Here is a 26,531-nt window from a genome sequence, read left to right as displayed (position 1 = left end):
ACCATAGATCCTTTGATCCACGCGGCGGACTGCGTGACACTGCTGCTACCGCTCTGGAGGAAAGCGCAAGTGCATGCCCGCATTCGAGACGAGGACTGACTCCCCTGGGGAGACTCCAGAAGTACCCCAAGATCCATGTCAGCACTGGAGAGAAATCCTCAGGTTCCGGCCCCGACTCCACACAAGGTCTTAGGCCCCGGCATCGACGGGAGAGGAATCCCGAGAGGCCCCCGAGGAACTCGCATGGGGACTGGCCTTTCCTGAGGCCACCAGAGCGGGTCCCTGAGGTCCCCGTCGTAAGTCGAGAGCACCTGCCGCAACTCGAGAAAATCCAGGAGGTTTTGCCCTCCAGGCGAGATGAGGCCCATTTCCGCTGAGGCTTCTCGAGGCCAATCACGTCTAACCACTGGAACTTCCAAAGGGTCCTTCACACCCTTGCTGCAACTCAAGAAGTTCCCCGACATACCCGTCTCCACTCGAGAGGAAGCACGTGGTGTCCCGCACACATCAAGGGGAGCCCCGTTTCCGCCTCCTAGCTCGAGATGAGGGATCCTTTCCCTGTTTCGTAGGGAAAGAATTCCCGGCGTTCCCGTCGCATCTCAAGAGGAGGCGCTCTCCACAGGAAAGGCGAGAGGAACTCCAGGGTCGTGACACCATTCCAAGAGTCCCCCAGATGTGTCAGTCCATTCCAGAGAAACCTGTTTTCCCTGCACTGCCTTGACGTTCAAGCCGAGGATCGACTACCACCACGTGTGCACGTGGGACAGCCCTGTGGGAAAGCCTCGTGGGAAAGCCTCGTGGGAAAGACTCGAGGGAAAACCATAGATCCTTTGATCCACGCGGCGGACTGCGTGACACTGCTTCTACCGCTCTGGAGGAAAGCGCAAGTGCATGCCCGAATTCGAGACGAGGACTGACTCCACTGGGGAGACTCCAGAAGTACCCCAAGATCCATGTCAGCACTGGAGAGGAATCCTCAGGTTCCAGCCCCGACTCCACACAATGTCTTAGGCCCCGGCATCGACGGGAGAGGAATCCCGAGAGGCCCCCGAGGAACTCGCATGGGGACTGGCCTTTCCTGAGGCCACCAGAGCGGGTCCCTGAGGTCCCCGTCGTAAGTCGAGAGCACCTGCAGCAACTCGAGAAGATCCAGGAGGTTTTGCCCTCCAGGCGCGATGAGGCCCATTTCCGCTGAGGCTTCTCGAGGCTAATCACGTCTAACCACTGGAACTTCCAAAGGGTCCTTCACACCCTTGCTGCAACTCAAGAAGTTCCCCGACACACCCGTCTCCACTCGAGAGGAAGCACGTGGGTCCCGCACACATCCAGGGGAGCCCCGTTTCCGCCTCCTAGCTCGAGATGAGGGATCCTTTCCCTGTTTCGTAGGGAAAGAATTCCCGGCGTTCCCGTCGCATCTCAAAGGAGGCGCTCTCCACTGGAAAGACGAGAGGAACTCCAGGGTCGTGCCACCATTCCAAGAGTCCCCCAGATGTGTCAGTCCATTCCAGAGGAACCTGATTTCCCTGCACTGCCTTGACGTTCAAGCCGAGGATCGACTCCCACCACGTGTGCACGTGGGACAGCCCTGTGGGAAAGCCTCGTGGGAAAGCCTCGTGGGAAAGACTCGAGGGAAAACCATAGATCCTTTGATCCACGCGGCAGACTGCGTGACACTACTGCTACCGCTCTGGAGGAAAGCGCAAGTGCATGCCCACATTCGAGACGAGGACTGACTCCCCTGGGGAGACTCCAGAAATACCCCAAGATCCATGTCAGCACTGGAGAGGAATCCTCAGGTTCCGGCCCCGACTCCACACAAGGTCTTAGGCCCCGGCATCAACGGGAGAGGAATCCCGAGACGCCCCCGAGGAACTCGCATGGGGACTGGCCATTCCTGAGGCCACCAGAGCGGTTCCCTGAGGTCCCCGTCGTAAGTCGAGAGCACCTGCCGCAACTCGAGAAAATCCAGGAGGTTTTTCCGTCCAGGCTAGGTGAGGCCCTTTTCCGCTGAGGCTTCTCGAGGCCAATCACATCTAACCACTGGAACTTCCAAAGGGTCCTTCACACCCTTGCTGCAACTCAAGAAGTTCCCCGACATACCCGTCTCCACTCTTGAGGAAGCACGTGGTTGTCCACACACATCCAGGGGAGACCCGTTTCCGCCTCCTAGCTCGAGATGAGGGATCCTTTCCCTGTTTCGTAGGGAAAGAATTCCCGGCGTTCCCGTCGCATCTCAAGAGGAGGCGCTCTCCACAGGAAAGGCGAGAGGAACTCCAGGGTCGTGCCACCATTCCAAGAGTCCCCCAGATGTGTCAGTCCATTCCAGAGGAAACTTTTTTCCCTGCACTGCCTTGACGTTCAAGCCGAGGATCGACTCCCACCACGTGTGCACGTGGGACAGCCCTGTGGGAAAGCCTCGTGGGAAAGCCTCGTGGGAAAGACTCGAGGGAAAACCATAGATCCTTTGATCCACGCGGCGGACTGCGTGACACTGCTGCTACCACTCTGGAGGAAAGCGCAAGTGCATGCCCGCATTCGAGACGAGAACTGACTCCCCTGGGGAGACTCCAGAAGTACTCCAAGATCCATGTCAGCCCTGGAGAGGAATCCTCAGGTTCCGGCCCCAACTCCACACAAGGTCTGAGGCCCCGGCATCGACGGGAGAGGAATCCCGAGACGCCCCCGAGGAACTCGCATGGGGACTGGCCTTTCCTGAGGCCACCAGAGCGGGTCCCTGAGGTCCCCGTCGTAAGTCGAGAGCACCTGCCGCAACTCGAGAAAATCCAGGAGGTTTTGCCCTCCAGGCGAGATGAGGCCCATTTCCGCTGAGGCTTCTCGAGGCCAATCACGTCTAACCACTGGAACTTCCAAAGGGTCCTTCACACCCTTGCTGCAACTCAAGAAGTTCCCCGACATACCTGTCTCCACTCGAGAGGAAGCACGTGGGATCCCGCACACATCCAGGGGAGCCCCGTTTCCGCCTCCTAGCTCGAGATGAGGGATCCTTTCCCTGTTTCGTAGGGAAAGAATTCCCGGCGTTCCCGTCGCATCTCAAGAGGAGGCGCTCTCCACAGGAAAGGCGAGAGGAACTCCAGGGTCGTGCCACCATTCCAAGAGTCCCCCAGATGTGTCAGTCCATTCCAGAGGAAACTTTTTTCCCTGCACTGCCTTGACGTTCAAGCCGAGGATCGACTCCCACCACGTGTGCACGTGGGACAGCCCTGTGGGAAAGCCTCGTGGGAAAGCCTCGTGGGAAAGACTCGAGGGAAAACCATAGATCCTTTGATCCACGCGGCGGACTGCGTGACACTGCTGCTACCACTCTGGAGGAAAGCGCAAGTGCATGCCCGCATTCGAGACGAGAACTGACTCCCCTGGGGAGACTCCAGAAGTACTCCAAGATCCATGTCAGCCCTGGAGAGGAATCCTCAGGTTCCGGCCCCGACTCCACACAAGGTCTTAGGCCCCGGCATCGACGGGAGAGGAATCCCGAGACGCCCCCGAGGAACTCGCATGGGGACTGGCCTTTCCTGAGGCCACCAGAGCGGGTCCCTGAGGTCCCCGTCGTAAGTCGAGAGCACCTGCCGCAACTCGAGAAAATCCAGGAGGTTTTCCCTCCAGGCGAGATGAGGCCCATTTCCGCTGAGGCTTCTCGAGGCCAATCACATCTAAACACTGGAACTTCCAAAGGGTCCTTCACACCCTTGCTGCAACTCAAGAAGTTCCCCGACATACCCGTCTGCACTCGAGAGGAAGCACGTGGTGTCCCGCACACATCCAGGGGAGCCCCGTTTCCGCCTCCTAGCTCGAGATGAGGGATCCTTTCCCTGTTTCGTAGGGAAAGAATTCCCGGCGTTCCCGTCGCATCTCAAGAGGAGGCGCTCTCCACAGGAAAGGCGAGAGGAACTCCAGGGTCGTGCCACCATTCCAAGAGTCCCCCAGATGTGTCAGTCCATTCCAGAGGAACCTGTTTTCCCTGCACTGCCTTGACGTTCAAGCCGAGGATCGACTCCCACCACGTGTGCACGTGGGACAGCCCTGTGGGAAAGCCTCGTGGGAAAGCCTCGTGGGAAAGACTCGAGGGAAAACCATAGATCCTTTGATCCACGCGGCGGACTGCGTGACACTGCTGCTACCGCTCTTGAGGAAAGCGCAATGCAAGCCCGCATTCGAGACGAGGACTGACTCCCCTGGGGAGACTCCAGAAGTACCCCAAGATCCATGTCAGCACTGGACAGGAATCCTCAGGTTCCGGCCCCGACTCCACACAAGGTCTTAGGCCCCGGCATCGACGGGAGAGGAATCCCGAGACGCCCCCGAGGAACTCGCATGGGGACTGGCCTTTCCTGAGGCCACCAGAGCGGTTCCCTGAGGTCCCCGTCGTAAGTCGAGAGCACCTGCCGCAACTCGAGAAAATCCAGGAGGTTTTGCCCTCCAGGCGAGGTGAGGCCCATTTTCGCTGAGGCTTCTCGAGGCCAATCACATCTAACCACTGGAACTTCCAAAGGGTCCTTCACACCCTTGCTGCAACTCAAGAAGTTCCCCGACATACCCGTCTCCACTCTAGAGGAAGCACGTGGTTGTCCACACACATCCAGGGGAGACCCGTTTCCGCCTCCTAGCTCGAGATGAGGGATCCTTTCCCTGTTTCGTAGGGAAAGAATTCCCGGCGTTCCCGTCGCATCTCAAGAGGAGGCGCTCTCCACAGGAAAGGCGAGAGGAACTGCAGGGTCGAGACACCATTCCAAGAGTCCCCCAGATGTGTCAGTCCATTCCAGAGGAACCTGTTTTCCCTGCAGTGCCTTGACGTTCAAGCCGAGGATCGACTCCCACCACGTGTGCACGTGAGACAGCCCTGTGGGAAAGCCTCGTGGGAAAGCCTCGTGGGAAAGACTCGAGGGAAAACCATAGATCCTTTGATCAACGCGGCGGACTGCGTGACACTGCTGCTACCGCTCTGGAGGAAAGCGCAAGTGCATGCCCGCATTCGAGACGAGGACTGACTCCCCTGGGGAGTCTCCAGAAGTACCCCAAGATCCATGTCAGCACTGGAGAGGAATCCTCAGGTTCCGGTCCCGACTCCACACAAGGTCTTAGGCCCCGGCATCGACGGGAGAGGAATCCCGAGACGCCCCCGAGGAACTCGCATGGGGACTGGCCTTTCCTGAGGCCACCAGAGCGGGTCCCTGAGGTCCCCGTCGTAAGTCGAGAGCACCTGCCGCAACTCGAGAAAATCCAGGAGGTTTTGCCCTCCAGGCGAGATGAGGCCCATTTCCGCTGAGGCTTCTCGAGGCCAATCACGTCTAACCACTGGAACTTCCAAAGGGTCCTTCACACCCTTGCTGCAACTCAAGAAGTTCCCCGACATACACGTCTCCACTCGAGAGGAAGCACGTGGGGTCCCGCACACATCCAGGGGAGCCCCGTTTCCGCCTCCTAGCTCGAGATGAGGGATCCTTTCCCTGTTTCGTAGTGAAAGAATTCCCGGCGTTCCCGTCGCATCTCAAGAGGAGGCGCTCTCCACAGGAAAGGCGAGAGGAACTCCAGGGTCGTGCCACCATTCCAAGAGTCCCCCAGATGTGTCAGTCCATTCCAGAGGAACCTGTTTTCCCTGCACTGCCTTGACGTTCAAGCCGAGGATCGACTCCCACCACGTGTGCACGTGGGACAGCCCTGTGGGAAAGCCTCGTGGGAAAGCCTCGTGGGAAAGACTCGAGGGAAAACCATAGATCCTTTGATCCACGCGGCGGACTGCGTGACACTGCTTCTACCGCTCTTGAGGAAAGCGCAATGCATGCCCGCATTCGAGACGAGGACTGACTCCCCTGGGGAGACTCCAGAAGTACCCCAAGATCCATGTCAGCACTGGAGAGGAATCCTCAGGTTCCGGCCCCGACTCCACACAAGGTCTTAGGGCCCGGCATCGACGGGAGAGGAATCCCGAGACGCCCCCGAGGAACTCGCATGGGGACTGGCCTTTCCTGAGGCCACCAGAGCGGGTCCCTGAGGTCCCCGTCGTAAGTCGAGAGCACCTGACGCAACTCGAGAAAATCCAGGAGGTTTTGCCCTCCAGGCGAGATGAGGCCCATTTCCGCTGAGGCTTCTCGAGGCCACTCACATCTAACCACTGGATCTTCCAAAGGATCCTTCACACCCTTGCTGCAACTCAAGAAGTTCCCCGACATACCCGTCTCCACTCCAGAGGAAGCACGCGGCGTCCCACATACATCCAGGGGAGCCCCGTTTCCGCCTCCTAGCTCGAGATGAGGGATCCTTTCCCTGTTTCGTAGGGAAAGAATTCCCGGCGTTCCCGTCGCATCTCAAGAGGAGGCGCTCTCCACAGGAAAGGCGAGAGGAACTCCAGGGTCGTGCCACCATTTCAAGAGTCCCCCAGATGTGTCAGTCCATTCCAGAGGAACCTGTTTTCCCTGCACTGCCTTGACGTTCAAGCCGAGGATCGACTCCCACCACGTGTGCACGTGGGACAGCCCTGTGGGAAAGCCTCGTGGGAAAGCCTCGTGGGAAAGACTCGAGGGAAAACCATAGATCCTTTGATCCACGCGGCGGACTGCGTGACACTGCTGCTACCGCTCTGGAGGAAAGCGCAAGTGCATGCCCGCATTCGAGACGAGGACTGACTCCCCTGGGGAGACTCCAGAAGTACCCCAAGATCCATGTCAGCACTGGAGAGGAATCCTCAGGTTCCGGCCCCGACTCCACACAAGGTCTTAGGCCCCGGCATCGACGGGAGAGGAATCCCGAGACGCCCCCGAGGTACTCGCATGGGGACTGGCCTTTCCTGAGGCCACCAGAGCGGTTCCCTGAGGTCCCCGTCGTAAGTCGAGAGCACCTGCCGCAACTCGAGAAAATCCAGGAGGTTTTGCCCTCCAGGCGAGATGAGGCCCATTTCCGCTGAGGCTTCTTGAGGCCACTCACATCTAACCACTGGATCTTCCAAAGGATCCTTCACACCCTTGCTGCAACTCAAGAAGTTCCCCGACATACCCGTCTCCACTCGAGAGGAAGCACGCGGGGTCCCGCATACATCCAGGGGAGCCCCGTTTCCGCCTCCTAGCTCGAGATGAGGGATCCTTTCCCTGTTTCGTAGGGAAAGAATTCCCGGCGTTCAAGTCACATCTCAAGAGGAGGCGCTCTCCACAGGAAAGGCGAGAGGAACTCCAGGGTCGTGCCACCATTCCAAGAGTCCCACAGATGTGTCAGTCCATTCCAGAGGAACCTGTTTTCCCTGCACTGCCTTGACGTTCAAGCCGAGGATCGACTCCCACCACGTGTGCACGTGGGACAGCCCTGTGGGAAAGCCTCGTGGGAAAGCCTCGTGGGAAAGACTCGAGGGAAAACCATAGATCCTTTGATCCACGCGGCGGACTGCGTGACACTGCTGCTACCGCTCTGGAGGAAAGCGCAAGTGCATGCCCGCATTCGAGACGAGGACTGACTCCCCTGGGGAGACTCCAGAAGTACCCCAAGATCCATGTCAGCACTGGAGAGGAATCCTCAGGTTCCGGCCCCGACTCCACACAAGGTCTGAGGCCCCTGCATCGACGGGAGAGGAATCCCGAGAGTCCCCCGAGGAACTCGCATGGGGACTGGCCTTTCCTGAGGCCACCAGAGCGGGTCCCTGAGTTCCCCGTCGTAAGTCGAGAGCACCTGCCGCAACTCGAGAAAATCCAGGAGGTTTTGCCCTCCAGGCGAGATGAGGCCCATTTCCGCTGAGGCTTCTCGAGGCCAATCACGTCTAACCACTGGAACTTCCAAAGGGTCCTTCACACCCTTGCTGCAACTCAAGAAGTTCCCCGACATACCCGTCTCCACTCGAGAGGAAGCACGTGGGGTCCCGCACACATCCAGGGGAGCCCCGTTTCCGCCTCCTAGCTCGAGATGAGGGATCCTTTCCCTGTTTCGTAGGGAAAGAATTCCCGGCGTTCCCGTCGCATCTCAAGAGGAGGCGCTCTCCACAGGAAAGGCGAGAGGAACTCCAGGGTCGTGCCACCATTCCAAGAGTCCCCCAGATGTGTCAGTCCATTCCAGAGGAACCTTTTTTCCCTGCACTGCCTTGACGTTCAAGCCGAGGATCGACTCCCACCACGTGTGCACGTGGGACAGCCCTGTGGGAAAGCCTCGTGGGAAAGCCTCGTGGGAAAGACTCGAGGGAAAACCATAGATCCTTTGATCCACGCGGCGGACTGCGTGACACAGCTGCTACCGCTCTGGAGGAAAGCGCAAGTGCATGCCCGCATTCGAGACGAGGACTGACTCCCCTGGGGAGACTCCAGAAGTACTCCAAGATCCATGTCAGCCCTGGAGAGTAATCCTCAGGTTCCGGCCCCAGCTCCACACAAGGTCTTAGGCCCCGGCATCGACGGGAGAGGAATCCCGAGACGCCCCCGAGGAACTCGCATGGGGACTGGCCTTTCCTGAGGCCACCAGAGCGGGTCCCTGAGGTCCCCATCGTAAGTCGAGAGCACCTGCCGCAACTCGAGAAAATCCAGGAGGTTTTGCCCTCCAGGCGAGATGAGGCCCATTTCCGCTGAGGCTTCTCGAGGCCAATCACATCTAACCTCTGGAACTTCCAAAGGGTCCTTCACACCCTTGCTGCAACTCAAGAAGTTCCCCGACATACCCGTCTGCACTCGAGAGGAAGCACGTGGTGTCCCGCACACATCCAGGGGAGCCCCGTTTCCGCCTCCTAGCTCAAGATGAGGGATCCTTTCTCTGTTTCGTAGGGAAAGAATTCCCGGCGTTCCCGTCGCATCTCAAGAGGAGGCGCTCTCCACAGGAAAGGCGAGAGGAACTCCAGGGTCGTGCCACCATTCCAAGAGTCCCCCAAATGTGTCAGTCCATTCCAGAGGAACCTGTTTTCCCTGCACTGCCTTGACGTTCAAGCCGAGGATCGACTCCCACCACGTGTGCACGTGGGACAGCCCTGTCGGAAAGCCTCGTGGGAAAGCCTCGTGGGAAAGACTCGAGGGAAAACCATAGATCCTTTGATCCACGTGGCAGACTGCGTGACTCTGCTGCTACCGCTCTTGAGGAAAGCGCAATGCATGCCCGCATTCGAGACGAGGACTGACTCCCCTGGGGAGACTCCAGAAGTACCCCAAGATCCATGTCAGCACTGGACAGGAATCCTCAGGTTCCGGCCCCGACTCCACACAAGGTCTTAGGCCCCGGCATCGACGGGAGAGGAATCCCGAGACGCCCCCGAGGTACTCGCATGGGGACTGGTCTTTCCTGAGGCCACCAGAGCGGTTCCCTGAGGTCCCCGTCGTAAGTCGAGAGCACCTGCCGCAACTCGAGAAAATCCAGGAGGTTTTGCCCTCCAGGCGAGATGAGGCCCATTTCCGCTGAGGCTTCTCGAGGCCACTCACATCTAACCACTGGATCTTCCAAAGGATCCTTCACACCATTGCTGCAACTCAAGAAGTTCCCCGACATACCCGTCTCCACTCGAGAAGAAGCACGTGGGTTCCCGCACACATCCAGGGGAGCCCCGTTTCCGCCTCCTAGCTCGAGATGAGGGATCCTTTCCCTGTTTCGGAAGGAAAGATTTCCCGGCGTTCCCGTCGCATCTCAAGAGGAGGCGCTCTCCACAGGAAAGTAGAGAGGAACTCCAGGGTCGTGACACCATTCCAAGAGTCCCCCAGATGTGTCAGTCCATTCCAGAGGAACCTGTTTTCCCTGCACTGCCTTGACTTTCAAGCCGAGGATCGACTCCCACCACGTGTGCACGTGGGACAGCCCTGTGGGAAAGCCTCGTGGGAAAGCCTCGTGGGAAAGACTCGAGGGAGAACCATAGATGCTTTGATCCACGAGGCGGACTGCGTGACACTGCTGCTACCGCTCTGGAGGAAAGTGCAAGTGCATGCCCGAATTCGAGACGAGGACTGACTCCCCTGGGGAGACTCCAGAAGTACCCCAAGATCCATGTCAGCACTGGAGAGGAATCCTCAGGTTCCGGCCCCGACTCCACACAAGGTTTTAGGCCCCGGCATCGACGGGAGAGGAATCCCGAGAGGCCCCCGAGGAACTCGCATGGGGACTGGCCTTTCCTGAGGCCACCAGAGCGGGTCCCTGAGGTCCCCGTCGTAAGTCGAGAGCACCTGCCGCAACTCGAGAAAATCCAGGAGGTTTTGCCCTCCAGGCGAGATGAGGCCCATTTCCACTGAGGCTTCTCGAGGCTAATCACGTCTAACCACTGGAACTTCCAAAGGGTCCTTCACACCCTTGCTGCAACTCAAGAAGTTCCCCGACATACCCGTCTCCACTCGAGAGGAAGCACGTGGGTCCCGCACACATCCAGGGGAGCCCCGTTTCCGCCTCCTAGCTCGAGATGAGGGATCCTTTCCTTGTTTCGTAGGGAAAGAATTCCCGGCGTTCCCGTCGCATCTCAAGAGGAGGCGCTCTCCACAGGAAAGGCGAGAGGAACTCCAGGGTCGTGCCACCATTCCAAGAGTCCCCCAGATGTGTCAGTCCATTCCAGAGGAACCTGTTTTCCCTGCACTGCCTTGACGTTCAAGCCGAGGATCCACTCCCACCACGTGTGCACGTGGGACAGCCCTGTGGGAAAGCATCGTGGGAAAGCCTCGTGGGAAAGACTCGAGGGAAAACCATAGATCCTTTGATCCACGCGGCGGACTGCGTGACACTGCTGCTACCGCTCTGGAGGAAAGCGCAAGTGCATGCCCGCATTCGAGACGAGGACTGACTCCCCTGGGGAGACTCCAGAAGTACCCCAAGATCCATGTCAGCCCTGGAGAGGAATCCTCAGGTTCCGGCCCCGACTCCACACAAGGTCTTAGGCCCCGGCATCGATGGGAGAGGAATCCCGAGACGCCCCCAAGGAACTCGCATGGGGACTGGCCTTTCCTGAGGCCACAAGAGCGGTTCCCTGAGGTCCCCGTCGTAAGTCGAGAGCACCTGCCGCAACTCGAAAAAATCCAGGAGGTTTTGCCCTCCAGGCCAGATGAGGCCCATTTTCGCTGAGGCTTCTCGAGGCCAATCACATCTAACCACTGGAACTTCCAAAGGGTCCTTCACACCATTGCTGCAACTCAAGAAGTTCCCCGACATACCCGTCTCCACTCGAGAGGAAGCACGTGGGGTCCCGCACACATCCAGGGGAGCCCCGTTTCCGCCTCCTAGCTCGAGATGAGGGATCCTTTCTCTGTTTCGTAGGGAAAGAATTCCCGGCGTTCCCGTCGCATCTCAAGAGGAGGCGCTCTCCACAGGAAAGGCGAGAGGAACTCCAGGGTCATGCCACCATTCCAAGAGTCCCCCAGATGTGTCAGTCCATTCCAGAGGAACCTGTTTTCCCTGCACTGCCTTGACGTTCAAGCCGAGGATCGACTCCCACCACGTGTGCACGTGGGACAGCCCTGTGGGAAAGCCTCTTGGGAAAGCCTCGTGGGAAAGACTCGAGGGAAAACCATAGATGCTTTGATCCACGCGGCAGACTGCGTGACACTGCTGCTACCGCTCTGGAGGAAAGCGCAAGTGCATGCCCGCATTCGAGACGAGGACTGACTCCCCTGGGGAGACTCCAGAAGTACCCCAAGATCCATGTCAGCCCTGGAGAGGAATCCTCAGGTTCCGGCCCCGACTCCACACAAGGTCTTAGGCCCCGGCATCGACGGGAGAGGAATCCCGAGACGCCCCCGAGGAACTCGCATGGGGACTGGCCTTTCCTGAGGCCACCAGAGCGGGTCCCTGAGGTCCCCGTCGTAAGTCGAGAGCACCTGCCGCAACTCGAGAAAATCCAGGAGGTTTTCCCTCCAGGCGAGATGAGGCCCATTTCCGCTGAGGCTTCTCGAGGCCAATCACATCTAAACACTGGAACTTCCAAAGGGTCCTTCACACCCTTGCTGCAGCTCAAGAAGTTCCCCGACATACCCGTCTGCACTCGAGAGGAAGCACGTGGTGTCCCGCACACATCCAGGGGAGCCCCGTTTCCGCCTCCTAGCTCGAGATGAGGGATCCTTTCCCTGTTTCGTAGGGAAAGAATTCCCGGCGTTCCCGTCGCATCTCAAGAGGAGGCGCTCTCAACAGGAAAGGCGAGAGGAACTCCAGGGTCGTGCCACCATTCCAAGAGTCCCCCAGATGTGTCAGTCCATTCCAGAGGAATCTGTTTTCCCTGCACTGCCTTGACGTTCAAGCCGAGGATCGACTCCCACCACGTGTGCACGTGGGACAGCCCTGTGGGAAAGCCTCGTGGAAAAGCCTCGTGGGAAAGACTCGAGGGAAAACCATAGATCCTTTGATCCACGCGGCGGACTGCGTGACACTGCTGCTACCGCTCTTGAGGAAAGCGCAATGCATGCCCGCATTCGAGACGAGGACTGACTCCCCTGGGGAGACTCCAGAAGTACCCCAAGATCCATGTCAGCACTGGAGAGGAATCCTCAGGTTCCGGCCCCGACTCCACACAAGGTCTTAGGACCCGGCATCGACGGGAGAGGAATCCCGAGACGCCCCCGAGGTACTCGCATGGGAACTGGCCTTTCCTGAGGCCACCAGAGCGGTTCCCTGAGGTCCCCGTCGTAAGTCGAGAGCACCTGCCGCAACTCGAGAAAATCCAGGAGGTTTTGCCCTCCAGGCGAGATGAGGCCCATTTCCGCTGAGGCTTCTCGAGGCCACTCACATCTAACCACTGGATCTTCCAAAGGATCCTTCACACCATTGCTGCAACTCAAGAAGTTCCCCGACATACCCGTCTCCACTCGAGAAGAAGCACGTGGGTTCCCGCACACATCCAGGGGAGCCCCGTTTCCGCCTCCTAGCTAGAGATGAGGGATCCTTTCCCTGTTTCGGAAGGAAAGATTTCCCGGCGTTCCCGTCGCATCTCAAGAGGAGGCGCTCTCCACAGGAAAGTAGAGAGGAACTCCAGGGTCGTGACACCATTCCAAGAGTCCCCCAGATGTGTCAGTCCATTCCAGAGGAACCTGTTTTCCCTGCACTGCCTTGACTTTCAAGCCGAGGATCGACTCCCACCACGTGTGCACGTGGGACAGCCCTGTGGGAAAGCCTCGTGGGAAAGCCTCGTGGGAAAGACTCGAGGGAGAACCATAGATGCTTTGATCCACGCGGCGGACTGCGTGACACTGCTGCTACCGCTCTGGAGGAAAGTGCAAGTGCATGCCCGAATTCGAGACGAGGACTGACTCCCCTGGGGAGACTCCAGAAGTACCCCAAGATCCATGTCAGCACTGGAGAGGAATCCTCAGGTTCCGGCCCCGACTCCACACAAGGTTTTAGGCCCCGGCATCGACGGGAGAGGAATCCCGAGAGGCCCCCGAGGAACTCGCATGGGGACTGGCCTTTCCTGAGGCCACCAGAGCGGGTCCCTGAGGTCCCCGTCGTAAGTCGAGAGCACCTGCCGCAACTCGAGAAAATCCAGGAGGTTTTGCCCTCCAGGCGAGATGAGGCCCATTTCCACTGAGGCTTCTCGAGGCTAATCACGTCTAACCACTGGAACTTCCAAAGGGTCCTTCACACCCTTGCTGCAACTCAAGAAGTTCCCCGACATACCCGTCTCCACTCGAGAGGAAGCACGTGGGTCCCGCACACATCCAGGGGAGCCCCGTTTCCGCCTCCTAGCTCGAGATGAGGGATCCTTTCCTTGTTTCGTAGGGAAAGAATTCCCGGCGTTCCCGTCGCATCTCAAGAGGAGGCGCTCTCCACAGGAAAGGCGAGAGGAACTCCAGGGTCGTGCCACCATTCCAAGAGTCCCCCAGATGTGTCAGTCCATTCCAGAGGAACCTGTTTTCCCTGCACTGCCTTGACGTTCAAGCCGAGGATCCACTCCCACCACGTGTGCACGTGGGACAGCCCTGTGGGAAAGCCTCGTGGGAAAGCCTCGTGGGAAAGACTCGAGGGAAAACCATAGATCCTTTGATCCACGCGGCGGACTGCGTGACACTGCTGCTACCGCTCTGGAGGAAAGCGCAAGTGCATGCCCGCATTCGAGACGAGGACTGACTCCCCTGGGGAGACTCCAGAAGTACCCCAAGATCCATGTCAGCCCTGGAGAGGAATCCTCAGGTTCCGGCCCCGACTCCACACAAGGTCTTAGGCCCCGGCATCGATGGGAGAGGAATCCCGAGACGCCCCCAAGGAACTCGCATGGGGACTGGCCTTTCCTGAGGCCACAAGAGCGGTTCCCTGAGGTCCCCGTCGTAAGTCGAGAGCACCTGCCGCAACTCGAAAAAATCCAGGAGGTTTTGCCCTCCAGGCCAGATGAGGCCCATTTCCGCTGAGGCTTCTCGAGGCCAATCACATCTAACCACTGGAACTTCCAAAGGGTCTTTCACACCATTGCTGCAACTCAAGAAGTTCCCCGACATACCGGTCTCCACTCGTGAGGAAGCACGTGGGGTCCCGCACACATCCAGGGGAGCCCCGTTTCCGCCTCCTAGCTCGAGATGAGGGATCCTTTCCCTGTTTCGTATGGAAAGAATTCCCGGCGTTCCCGTCGCATCTCAAGAGGAGGCGCTCTCCACAGGAAAGGCGAGAGGAACTCCAGGGTCGTGACACCATTCCAAGAGTCCCCCAGATGTGTCAGTCCATTCCAGAGGAACCTGTTTTCCCTGCACTGCCTTGACGTTCAAGCCGAGGATCGACTCCCACCACGTGTGCACTTGGGACAGCCCTGTGGGAAAGCCTCGTGGGAAAGCCTCGTGGGAAAGACTCGAGGGAAAACCATAGATCCTTTGATCCACGCGGCGGACTGCGTGACACTGCTGCTACCGCTCTGGAGGAAAGCGCAAGTGCATGCCCGCATTCGAGACGAGGACTGACTCCCCTGGGGAGACTCCAGAAGTACCCCAAGATCCATGTCAGCACTGGAGAGGAATCCTCAGGTTCCGGCCCCGACTCCACACAAGGCCTTAGGCCCCGGCATCGAACGGATAGGAATCCCGAGAGGAACTCGCATGGGGACTGGCCTTTCCTGAGGCTACCAGAGCGGGTCCCTGAGGTCCTCGGCGTAAGTCGAGAGCACCTGCCGCAACTCAAGAAAATCCAGGCGGTTTTGCCCTCCAGGCGAGATGAGGCCCATTTCCGCTGAGGCTTCTTGAGGCCAATCACATCTAACCACTGGAAGTTCCAAAGGGTCCTTCACACCCTTGCTGCAACTCAAGAAGTTCCCCGACACACCCGTCTCCACTCGAGAGGAAGCACGTGGGGTCCCGCACACATCCAGGGGAGCCCCGTTTCCGCCTCCTAGCTCGAGATGAGGGATCCTTTCCCTGTTTCGTAGGGAAAGAATTCCCGGCGTTCCAGTCGCATCTCAGGAGGAGGCGCTCTCCACAGGAAAGGCGAGAGGAACTCCAGTGTCGTGCCACCATTCCAAGAGTCCCCCAGATGTGTCAGTCCATTCCAGAGGAACCTGTTTTCCCTGCACTGCCTTGACATTCAAGCCGAGGATCGACTCCCACCACGTGTGCACGTGGGACAGCCATGTGGGAAAGCCTCGTGCGAAAGCCTCGTGGGAAAGACCTGAGGGAAAACCATAGATCCTTTGATCCACGCGGCGGACTCGTGACACTGCTGCTATCGCTATGGAGGAAAGCGCAAGTGCATGCCCGCATTCGAGACGAGGACTGACTCCCCTTGGGAGACTCCAGAAGTACCCCAAGATCCATGTCAGCACTGGAGAGGAATCCTCAGGTTCCGGCCACGACTCCACAGAAGGTCTTAGGCCCCGGCATCGACGGGAGAGGAATCCCCAGAGGCCCCCGAGGAACTCGCATGGGGACTGGCCTTTCCTGAGGCCACCAGAGCGGGTCCCTGAGGTCCCCGTCGTAAGTCGAGAGCACCTGCCGCAACTCGAGAAAATCCAGGAGGTTTTTCCGTCCAGGCGAGTTGAGGCTCATTTCCGCTGAGGCTTCTCGAGGCTAATCACATCTAACCACTGGAACTTCCAAAGGGTCCTTCACACCCTTGCTGCAACTCAAGAAGCTCCCCGACATACCCGTCTCCACTCGAGAGGAAGCACGTGGGGTCCCGCACACATCCAGGGGAGCCCCGTTTCCGCCTCCTAGCTCGAGATGAGGGATCCTTTCCCTGTTTCGTAGGGAAAGAATTCCCGGCGTTCCCGTCGCATCTCAAGAGGAGCCGCTCTCCACAGGAAAGGCGAGAGGAACTCCAGGGTCGTGACACCATTCCAAGAGTCCCCCAGATGTGTCAGTCCATTCCAGAGGAACCTCTTTTCCCTGCACTGCCTTAACGTTCAAGCCGAGGATCGACTCCCACCACGTGTGCACGTGGGACAGCCCTGTGGGAAAGCTTCGTGGGAAAGCCTCGTGGGAAAGACTCGAGGGAAAACAATAGATCCTTTGATCCACGCGGCAGACTGCGTGACACTGCTGCTACCGCTCTGGAGGAAAGCGCAAGTGCATGCCCGCATTCGAGACGAGGACTGACTCCCCTGGGGAGACTCCAGAAGTACCCCAAGATCCATGTAAGCACTGGAGAGGAAACCTCAGGTTCCGGCCCCGACTCCACTCAAGGTCTTAGGCCCGGCATCAACGGGAGAGGAATCCCGAGAGGCCCGCGAGGAACTCGCATGGGGACTGGCCTTTCCTGAGGCCACCAGAGCGGGTCCCTGAGGTCCCCGTCGTAAGTCGAGAGCACCTGCCGCAACTCGAGAAAATCCAGGAGGTTTTGCGTCCAGACGAGATGAGGCCCATTTCCGCTGAGGCTTCTCGAGGCTAATCACGTCTAACCACTGGAACTTCCAAAGGGTCCTTCACACCCTTGCTGCAACTCAAGAACTTCCCCGACATACCCGTCTCCACTCGAGAGGAAGCACGTGGGGTCCCTCACACATCCAGGGGAGCCCCGTTTCCGCCTCCTAGCTCGAGATGAGGGATCCTTTCCCTGTTTCGTAGGGAAAGAATTCCTGGCGTTCCCGTCGCATCTCAAGAGGAGGCGCTCTCCACAGGAAAGGGGAGAGGAACTCCAGGGTCGTGCCACCATTCCAAGAGACCCCCAGATGTGTCAGTCCATTCCAGAGGAACCTGTTTTCCCTGCACTGCCTTGACGTTCAAGCCGAGGATCGAGTCCCACCACGTGTGCACGTGGGACAGCCCTGAGGGAAAGCCTCTTGGGAAAGCCTCGTGGGAAAGACTCGAGGGAAAACCATAGATCCTTTGATCCACGCGGCGGACTGCGTGACACTGCTGCTACCGCTCTGGAGGAAAGCGCAAGTGCATGCCCGCATTCGAGACGAGGACTGACTCCCCTGGGGAGACTCCAGACGTACCCCAAGATCCATGTCAGCACTGGAGAGGAATCCTCAGGTTCCGACCCCGACTCCACACAAGGTCTTAGGCCCGGCATCGACGGGAGAGGAATCCCGAGACGCCCCCGAGGAACTCGCATGGGGACTGGCCTTTCCTGAGGCCACCAGAGCGGGTCCCTGAGGTCCCCGTCGTAAGTCGAGAGCACCTGCCGCAACTCGAGAAAATCCAGGAGGTTTTGCCCTCCAAGCGAGATGAGGCCCATTTCCGCTGAGGCTTCTCGAGGCCAATCACATCTAACCACTGGAACTTCCAAAGGGTCCTTCACACCCTTGCTGCAACTCAAGAAGTTCCCCGACATACCCGTCTCCACTCGAGAGGAAGCACGTGGGTCCCGCACACATCCAGGGGAGCCCCGTTTCCGCCTCCTAGCTCGAGATGAGGGATCCTTTCCCTGTTTCGTAGGGAAAGAATTCCCGGCGTTCCCGTCGCATCTCAAGAGGAGGCGCTCTCCACAGGAAGGCGAGAGGAACTCCAGGGTCGTGCCACCATTCCAAGAGTCCCCCAGATGTGTCAGTCCATTCCAGAGGAACCTGTTTTCCCTGCACTGCCTTGACGTTCAAGCCGAGGATCGACTCCCACCACGTGTGCACGTGGGACAGCCCTGTGGGAAAGCCTCGTGGGAAAGCCTCGTGGGAAAGACTCGAGGGAAAACCATAGATCCTTTGATCCACGCGGCGGACTGCGTGACACTGCTGCTACCGCTCTGGAGGAAAGCGCAAGTGCATGCCCGCATTCGAGACGAGGACTGACTCCCCTGGGGAGACTCCAGACGTACCCCAAGATCCATGTCAGCACTGGAGAGCAATCCTCAGATTCCGGCCCCGACTCCACACAAGGTCTTAGGCCCCGGCATCGACGGGAGAGGAATCCCGAGAGGCCCCCGAGGAACTCGCATGGGGACTGTCCTTTCCTGAGGCCACCAGAGCGGGTCCCTGAGGTCCCCGTCGTAAGTCGAGAGCACCTGCCGCAACTCGAGAAAATACAGGCGGTTTTGCCCTCCAGGTGAGATGAGGCCCATTTCCGCTGAGGCTTCTCGAGGCTAATCACGTCTAACCACTGGAACTTCCAAAGGGTCCTTCACACCCTTGCTGCAACTCAAGAAGTTCACCGACATACCCGTCTCCACTCGAGAGGAAGCACGTGGTGTCCCGCACACATCCAGGGGAGCCCCGTTTCCGCCTCCTAGCTCGAGATGAGGGATCCTTTCCCTGTTTCGTAGGGAAAGAATTCCCGGCGTTCCCGTCGCATCTCAAGAGGAGGTGCTCTCCACAGGAAAGGCGAGAGGAACTGAAGGGTCGTGCCACCATTCCAAGAGTCCCCTAGATGTGTCAGTCCATTCCAGAGGAACCTGTTTTCCCTGCACTGCCTTGACGTTCAAGCCGAGGATCGACTCCCACCACGTGTGCACGTGGGACAGCCCTGTGGGAAAGCCTCGTGGGAAAGCCTCTTGGGAAAGACTCGAGGGAAAACCATAGATCCTTTGATCCACGTGGCGGACTGCGTGACACTGCTGCTACCGCTCTGGAGGAAAGCGCAAGTGCATGCCCGCATTCGAGACGAGGACTGACTCCCCTGGGGAGACTCCAGAAGTACCCCAAGATCCATGTCAGCACTGGAGAGGAATCCTCAGGTTCCGGCCCCGACTCCACACAAGGTCTTAGGCCCCGGTATCAACGGGAGAGAAATCTCGAGACGCCCCCGAGGAACTCGCATGGGACTGGCCTTTCCTGAGGCCACCAGAGCGGGTCCCTGAGGTCCCCGTCGTAAGTCGAGAGCACCTGCCGCAACTCGAGAAAATCCAGGAGGTTTTGCCCTCCAGGCGAGATGAGGCCCATTTCCGCTGAGGCTTCTCGAGGCCAATCACATCTAACCACTGGAACTTCCAAAGGGTCCTTCACACCATTGCTGCAACTCAAGAAGTTCCCCGACATACCCGTCTCCACTCGAGAGGAAGCACGTGGGGTCCCGCACACATCCAGGGGAGCCCCGTTTCCGCCTCCTAGCTCGAGATGAGGGATCCTTTCCCTGTTTCGTAGGGAAAGAATTCCCGGCGTTCCCGTCGCATCTCAAGAGGAGGCGCTCTCCACAGGAAAGGCGAGAGGAACTCCAGGGTCGTGCCACCATTCCAAGAGTCCCCCAGATGTGTCAGTCCATTCCAGAGGAACCTGTTTTCCCTGCACTGCCTTGACGTTCAAGCCGAGGATCGACTCCCACCACGTGTGCACGTGGGACAGCCCTGTGGGAAAGCCTCGTGGGAAAGACTCGAGGGAAAACCATAGATCCTTTGATCCACGCGGCGGACTGCGTGACACTGCTGCTACCGCTCTGGAGGAAAGCGCAAGTGCATGCCCGCATTCGAGACGAGGACTGACTCCCCTGGGGAGACTCCAGAAGTACCCCTTGATCCATGTCAGCACTGGAGAGGAATCCTCAGGTTCCGGCCCCGACTCCACACAAGGTCTTAGGCCCCGGCATCGACGGGAGAGGAATCCCGAGAGGCCCCCGAGGAACTCGCATGGGGACTGGCCTTTCCTGAGGCCACCAGAGCGGTTCCCTGAGGTCCCCGTCGTAAGTCGAGAGCACCTGCCGCAACTCGAGAAAATCCAGGAGGTTTTGCCCTCCAGGCGAGATGAGGCCCGTTCCCGCTGAGGCTTCTCGAGGCCAATCACATCTAACCACTGGAATTTCCAAAGGGTCCTTCACACCATTGCTGCAACTCAAGAAATTCCCCGACATACCCGGCTCCACTCGAGAGGAAGCACGTGGGGTCCCGCACACATCCAGGGGAGCCCCGTTACCGCCTCCTAGCTCGAGATGAGGGATCCTTTCCCTGTTTCGTAGGGAAAGAATTCCCGGCGTTCCCGTTGCATCTCAAGAGGAGGCGCTCTCCACAGGAAAGGCGAGTGGAACTCCAGGGTCGTGACACCATTCCAAGAGTCCCCCAGATGTGTCAGTCCATTCCAGAGGAACCTGTTTTCCCTGCACTTGACGTTCAAGCCGAGGATCGACTCCCACCACGTGTGCACGTGGGACAGCCCTGTGGGAAAGCCTCGTGGGAAAGCCTCGTGGGAAAGACTCGAGGGAAAACCATAGATCTTTTTATCCACGCGGGGAATGCGTGACACTGCTGCTACAGCTCTGGAGGAAAGCGCAATGCATGCCCGCAAACGAGACGAAGACTGACTCCCCTGGGGAGACTCCAGAAGTACCCCAAGATCCATGTCAGCACTGGAGAGGAATCCTGAGGTTCCGGCCCCGACTCCACACAAGGTCTTAGGCCCCGGCATCGACGGTAGAGGAATCCCGAGACGCCCCCGAGGAACTCGCATGGGGACTGGCCTTTCCTGAGGCCACCAGAGCGGTTCCCTGAGGTCCCCGTCGAAAGTCGAGAGCACCTGCCGCAACTCGAGAAAATCCAGGAGGTTTTGCCCTCCAGGCGAGATGAGGCCCATTTCCGCTGAGGCTTCTCGAGGCCAATCACATCTAACCACAGGAACTTCCAAAGGGTCCTTCACACCATTGCTGCAACTCAAGAAGTTCCCCGACATACCCGTCTCCACTCCAGAGGAAGCACGCGGCGTCCCACATACATCCAGGGGAGCCCCGTTTCCGCCTCCTAGCTCGAGATGAGGGATCCTTTCCCTGTTTCGTAGGGAAAGAATTCCCGGCGTTCCCGTCGCATCTCAAGAGGAGGCGCTCTCCACAGGAAAGGCGAGAGGAACTCCAGGGTCGTGCCACCATTTCAAGAGTCCCCCAGATGTGTCAGTCCATTCCAGAGGAACCTGTTTTCCCTGCACTGCCTTGACGTTCAAGCCGAGGATCGACTCCCACCACGTGTGCACGTGGGACAGCCCTGTGGGAAAGCCTCGTGGGAAAGCCTCGTGGGAAAGACTCGAGGGAAAACCATAGATCCTTTGATCCACGCGGCGGACTGCGTGACACTGCTGCTACCGCTCTGGAGGAAAGCGCAAGTGCATGCCCGCATTCGAGACGAGGACTGACTCCCCTGGGGAGACTCCAGAAGTACCCCAAGATCCATGTCAGCACTGGAGAGGAATCCTCAGGTTCCGGCCCCGACTCCACACAAGGTCTTAGGCCCCGGCATCGACGGGAGAGGAATCCCGAGACGCCCCCGAGGTACTCGCATGGGGACTGGCCTTTCCTGAGGCCACCAGAGCGGTTCCCTGAGGTCCCCGTCGTAAGTCGAGAGCACCTGCCGCAACTCGAGAAAATCCAGGAGGTTTTGCCCTCCAGGCGAGATGAGGCCCATTTCCGCTGAGGCTTCTTGAGGCCACTCACATCTAACCACTGGATCTTCCAAAGGATCCTTCACACCCTTGCTGCAACTCAAGAAGTTCCCCGACATACCCGTCTCCACTCGAGAGGAAGCACGCGGGGTCCCGCATACATCCAGGGGAGCCCCGTTTCCGCCTCCTAGCTCGAGATGAGGGATCCTTTCCCTGTTTCGTAGGGAAAGAATTCCCGGCGTTCAAGTCACATCTCAAGAGGAGGCGCTCTCCACAGGAAAGGCGAGAGGAACTCCAGGGTCGTGCCACCATTCCAAGAGTCCCACAGATGTGTCAGTCCATTCCAGAGGAACCTGTTTTCCCTGCACTGCCTTGACGTTCAAGCCGAGGATCGACTCCCACCACGTGTGCACGTGGGACAGCCCTGTGGGAAAGCCTCGTGGGAAAGCCTCGTGGGAAAGACTCGAGGGAAAACCATAGATCCTTTGATCCACGCGGCGGACTGCGTGACACTGCTGCTACCGCTCTGGAGGAAAGCGCAAGTGCATGCCCGCATTCGAGACGAGGACTGACTCCCCTGGGGAGACTCCAGAAGTACCCCAAGATCCATGTCAGCACTGGAGAGGAATCCTCAGGTTCCGGCCCCGACTCCACACAAGGTCTGAGGCCCCTGCATCGACGGGAGAGGAATCCCGAGAGTCCCCCGAGGAACTCGCATGGGGACTGGCCTTTCCTGAGGCCACCAGAGCGGGTCCCTGAGGTCCCCGTCGTAAGTCGAGAGCACCTGCCGCAACTCGAGAAAATCCAGGAGGTTTTGCCCTCCAGGCGAGATGAGGCCCATTTCCGCTGAGGCTTCTCGAGGCCAATCACGTCTAACCACTGGAACTTCCAAAGGGTCCTTCACACCCTTGCTGCAACTCAAGAATTTCCCCGACATACCCGTCTCCACTCGAGAGGAAGCACGTGGGGTCCCGCACACATCCAGGGGAGCCCCGTTTCCGCCTCCTAGCTCGAGATGAGGGATCCTTTCCCTGTTTCGTAGGGAAAGAATTCCCGGCGTTCCCGTCGCATCTCAAGAGGAGGCGCTCTCCACAGGAAAGGCGAGAGGAACTCCAGGGTCGTGCCACCATTCCAAGAGTCCCCCAGATGTGTCAGTCCATTCCAGAGGAACCTTTTTTCCCTGCACTGCCTTGACGTTCAAGCCGAGGATCGACTCCCACCACGTGTGCACGTGGGACAGCCCTGTGGGAAAGCCTCGTGGGAAAGCCTCGTGGGAAAGACTCGAGGGAAAACCATAGATCCTTTGATCCACGCGGCGGACTGCGTGACACTGCTGCTACCGCTCTGGAGGAAAGCGCAAGTGCATGCCCGCATTCGAGACGAGGACTGACTCCCCTGGGGAGACTCCAGAAGTACTCCAAGATCCATGTCAGCCCTGGAGAGGAATCCTCAGGTTCCGGCCCCAACTCCACACAAGGTCTTAGGCCCCGGCATCGACGGGAGAGGAATCCCGAGACGCCCCCGAGGAACTCGCATGGGGACTGGCCTTTCCTGAGGCCACCAGAGCGGGTCCCTGAGGTCCCCATCGTAAGTCGAGAGCACCTGCCGCAACTCGAGAAAATCCAGGAGGTTTTGCCCTCCAGGCGAGATGAGGCCCATTTCCGCTGAGGCTTCTCGAGGCCAATCACATCTAACCTCTGGAACTTCCAAAGGGTCCTTCACACCCTTGCTGCAACTCAAGAAGTTCCCCGACATACCCGTCTCCACTCGAGAGGAAGCACGTGGGGTCCCGCACACATCCAGGGGAGCCCCGTTTCCGCCTCCTAGCTCGAGATGAGGGATCCTTTCTCTGTTTCGTAGGGAAAGAATTCCCGGCGTTCCCGTCGCATCTCAAGAGGAGGCGCTCTCCACAGGAAAGGCGAGAGGAACTCCAGGGTCATGCCACCATTCCAAGAGTCCCCCAGATGTGTCAGTCCATTCCAGAGGAACCTGTTTTCCCTGCACTGCCTTGACGTTCAAGCCGAGGATCGACTCCCACCACGTGTGCACGTGGGACAGCCCTGTGGGAAAGCCTCTTGGGAAAGCCTCGTGGGAAAGACACGAGGGAAAACCATAGATGCTTTGATCCACGCGGCAGACTGCGTGACACTGCTGCTACCGCTCTGGAGGAAAGCGCAAGTGCATGCCCGCATTCGAGACGAGGACTGACTCCCCTGGGGAGACTCCAGAAGTACCCCAAGATCCATGTCAGCCCCGGAGAGGAATCCTCAGGTTCCGGCCCCGACTCCACACAAGGTCTTAGGCCCCGGCATCGACGGGAGAGGAATCCCGAGACGCCCCCGAGGAACTCGCATGGGGACTGGCCTTTCCTGAGGCCACCAGAGCGGGTCCCTGAGGTCCCCGTCGTAAGTCGAGAGCACCTGCCGCAACTCGAGAAAATCCAGGAGGTTTTCCCTCCAGGCGAGATGAGGCCCATTTCCGCTGAGGCTTCTCGAGGCCAATCACATCTAAACACTGGAACTTCCAAAGGGTCCTTCACACCCTTGCTGCAGCTCAAGAAGTTCCCCGACATACCCGTCTGCACTCGAGAGGAAGCACGTGGTGTCCCGCACACATCCAGGGGAGCCCCGTTTCCGCCTCCTAGCTCGAGATGAGGGATCCTTTCCCTGTTTCGTAGGGAAAGAATTCCCGGCGTTCCCGTCGCATCTCAAGAGGAGGCGCTCTCAACAGGAAAGGCGAGAGGAACTCCAGGGTCGTGCCACCATTCCAAGAGTCCCCCAGATGTGTCAGTCCATTCCAGAGGAACCTGTTTTCCCTGCACTGCCTTGACGTTCAAGCCGAGGATCGACTCCCACCACGTGTGCACGTGGGACAGCCCTGTGGGAAAGCCTCGTGGGAAAGCCTCGTGGGAAAGACTCGAGGGAAAACCATAGATCCTTTGATCCACGCGGCGGACTGCGTGACACTGCTGCTACCGCTCTGGAGGAAAGCGCAAGTGCATGCCCGCATTCGAGACGAGGACTGACTCCCCTGGGGAGACTCCAGAAGTACCCCAAGATCCATGTCAGCACTGGAGAGGAATCCTCAGGTTCCGGCCCTGACTCCACACAAGGTCTTAGGCCCCGGCATCGACGGGAGAGGAATCCCGAGAGGCCCCCGAGGAACTCGCATGGGGACTGGCCTTTCCTGAGGCCACCAGAGCGGGTCCCTGAGGTCCCCGTCGTAAGTCGAGAGCACCTGCCGCAACTCGAGAAAATCCAGGAGGTTTTGCCCTCCAGGCGAGATGAGGCCCATTTCCGCTGAGGCTTCTCGAGGCCAATCACATCTAACCTCTGGAACTTCCAAAGGGTCCTTCACACCCTTGCTGCAACTCAAGAAGTTCCCCGACATACCCGTCTGCACTCGAGAGGAAGCACGTGGTGTCCCGCACACATCCAGGGGAGCCCCGTTTCCGCCTCCTAGCTCGAGATGAGGGATCCTTTCTCTGTTTCGTAGGGAAAGAATTCCCGGCGTTCCCGTCGCATCTCAAGAGGAGGCGCTCTCCACAGGAAAGGCGAGAGGAACTCCAGGGTCGTGCCACCATTCCAAGAGTCCCCCAGATGTGTCAGTCCATTCCAGAGGAATCTGTTTTCCCTGCACTGCCTTGACGTTCAAGCCGAGGATCGACTCCCACCACGTGTGCACGTGGGACAGCCCTGTGGGAAAGCCTCGTGGAAAAGCCTCGTGGGAAAGACTCGAGGGAAAACCATAGATCCTTTGATCCATGCGGCGGACTGCGTGACACTGCTGCTACCGCTCTTGAGGAAAGCGCAATGCATGCCCGCATTCGAGACGAGGACTGACTCCCCTGGGGAGACTCCAGAAGTACCCCAAGATCCATGTCAGCACTGGAGAGGAATCCTCAGGTTCCGGCCCCGACTCCACACAAGGTCTTAGGACCCGGCATCGACGGGAGAGGAATCCCGAGACGCCCCCGAGGTACTCGCATGGGAACTGGCCTTTCCTGAGGCCACCAGAGCGGTTCCCTGAGGTCCCCGTCGTAAGTCGAGAGCACCTGCCGCAACTCGAGAAAATCCAGGAGGTTTTGCCCTCCAGGCGAGATGAGGCCCATTTCCGCTGAGGCTTCTCGAGGCCACTCACATCTAACCACTGGATCTTCCAAAGGATCCTTCACACCCTTGCTGCAACTCAAGAAGTTCCCCGACATACCCGTCTCCACTCGAGAAGAAGCACGTGGGTTCCCGCACACATCCAGGGGAGCCCCGTTTCCGCCTCCTAGCTAGAGATGAGGGATCCTTTCCCTGTTTCGGAAGGAAAGATTTCCCGGCGTTCCCGTCGCATCTCAAGAGGAGGCGCTCTCCACAGGAAAGTAGAGAGGAACTCCAGGGTCGTGACACCATTCCAAGAGTCCCCCAGATGTGTCAGTCCATTCCAGAGGAACCTGTTTTCCCTGCACTGCCTTGACTTTCAAGCCGAGGATCGACTCCCACCACGTGTGCACGTGGGACAGCCCTGTGGGAAAGCCTCGTGGGAAAGCCTCGTGGGAAAGACTCGAGGGAGAACCATAGATGCTTTGATCCACGCGGCGGACTGCGTGACACTGCTGCTACCGCTCTGGAGGAAAGTGCAAGTGCATGCCCGAATTCGAGACGAGGACTGACTCCCCTGGGGAGACTCCAGAAGTACCCCAAGATCCATGTCAGCACTGGAGAGGAATCCTCAGGTTCCGGCCCCGACTCCACACAAGGTTTTAGGCCCCGGCATCGACGGGAGAGGAATCCCGAGAGGCCCCCGAGGAACTCGCATGGGGACTGGCCTTTCCTGAGGCCACCAGAGCGGGTCCCTGAGGTCCCCGTCGTAAGTCGAGAGCACCTGCCGCAACTCGAGAAAATCCAGGAGGTTTTGCCCTCCAGGCGAGATGAGGCCCATTTCCACTGAGGCTTCTCGAGGCTAATCACGTCTA

This window comes from Ovis canadensis, chromosome 23, assembly GCF_042477335.2.
Source record: "Ovis canadensis isolate MfBH-ARS-UI-01 breed Bighorn chromosome 23, ARS-UI_OviCan_v2, whole genome shotgun sequence".
NCBI classification, from domain to species: Eukaryota; Metazoa; Chordata; class Mammalia; order Artiodactyla; family Bovidae; genus Ovis; species Ovis canadensis.
This window is presented reverse-complemented; position numbering follows the sequence as displayed.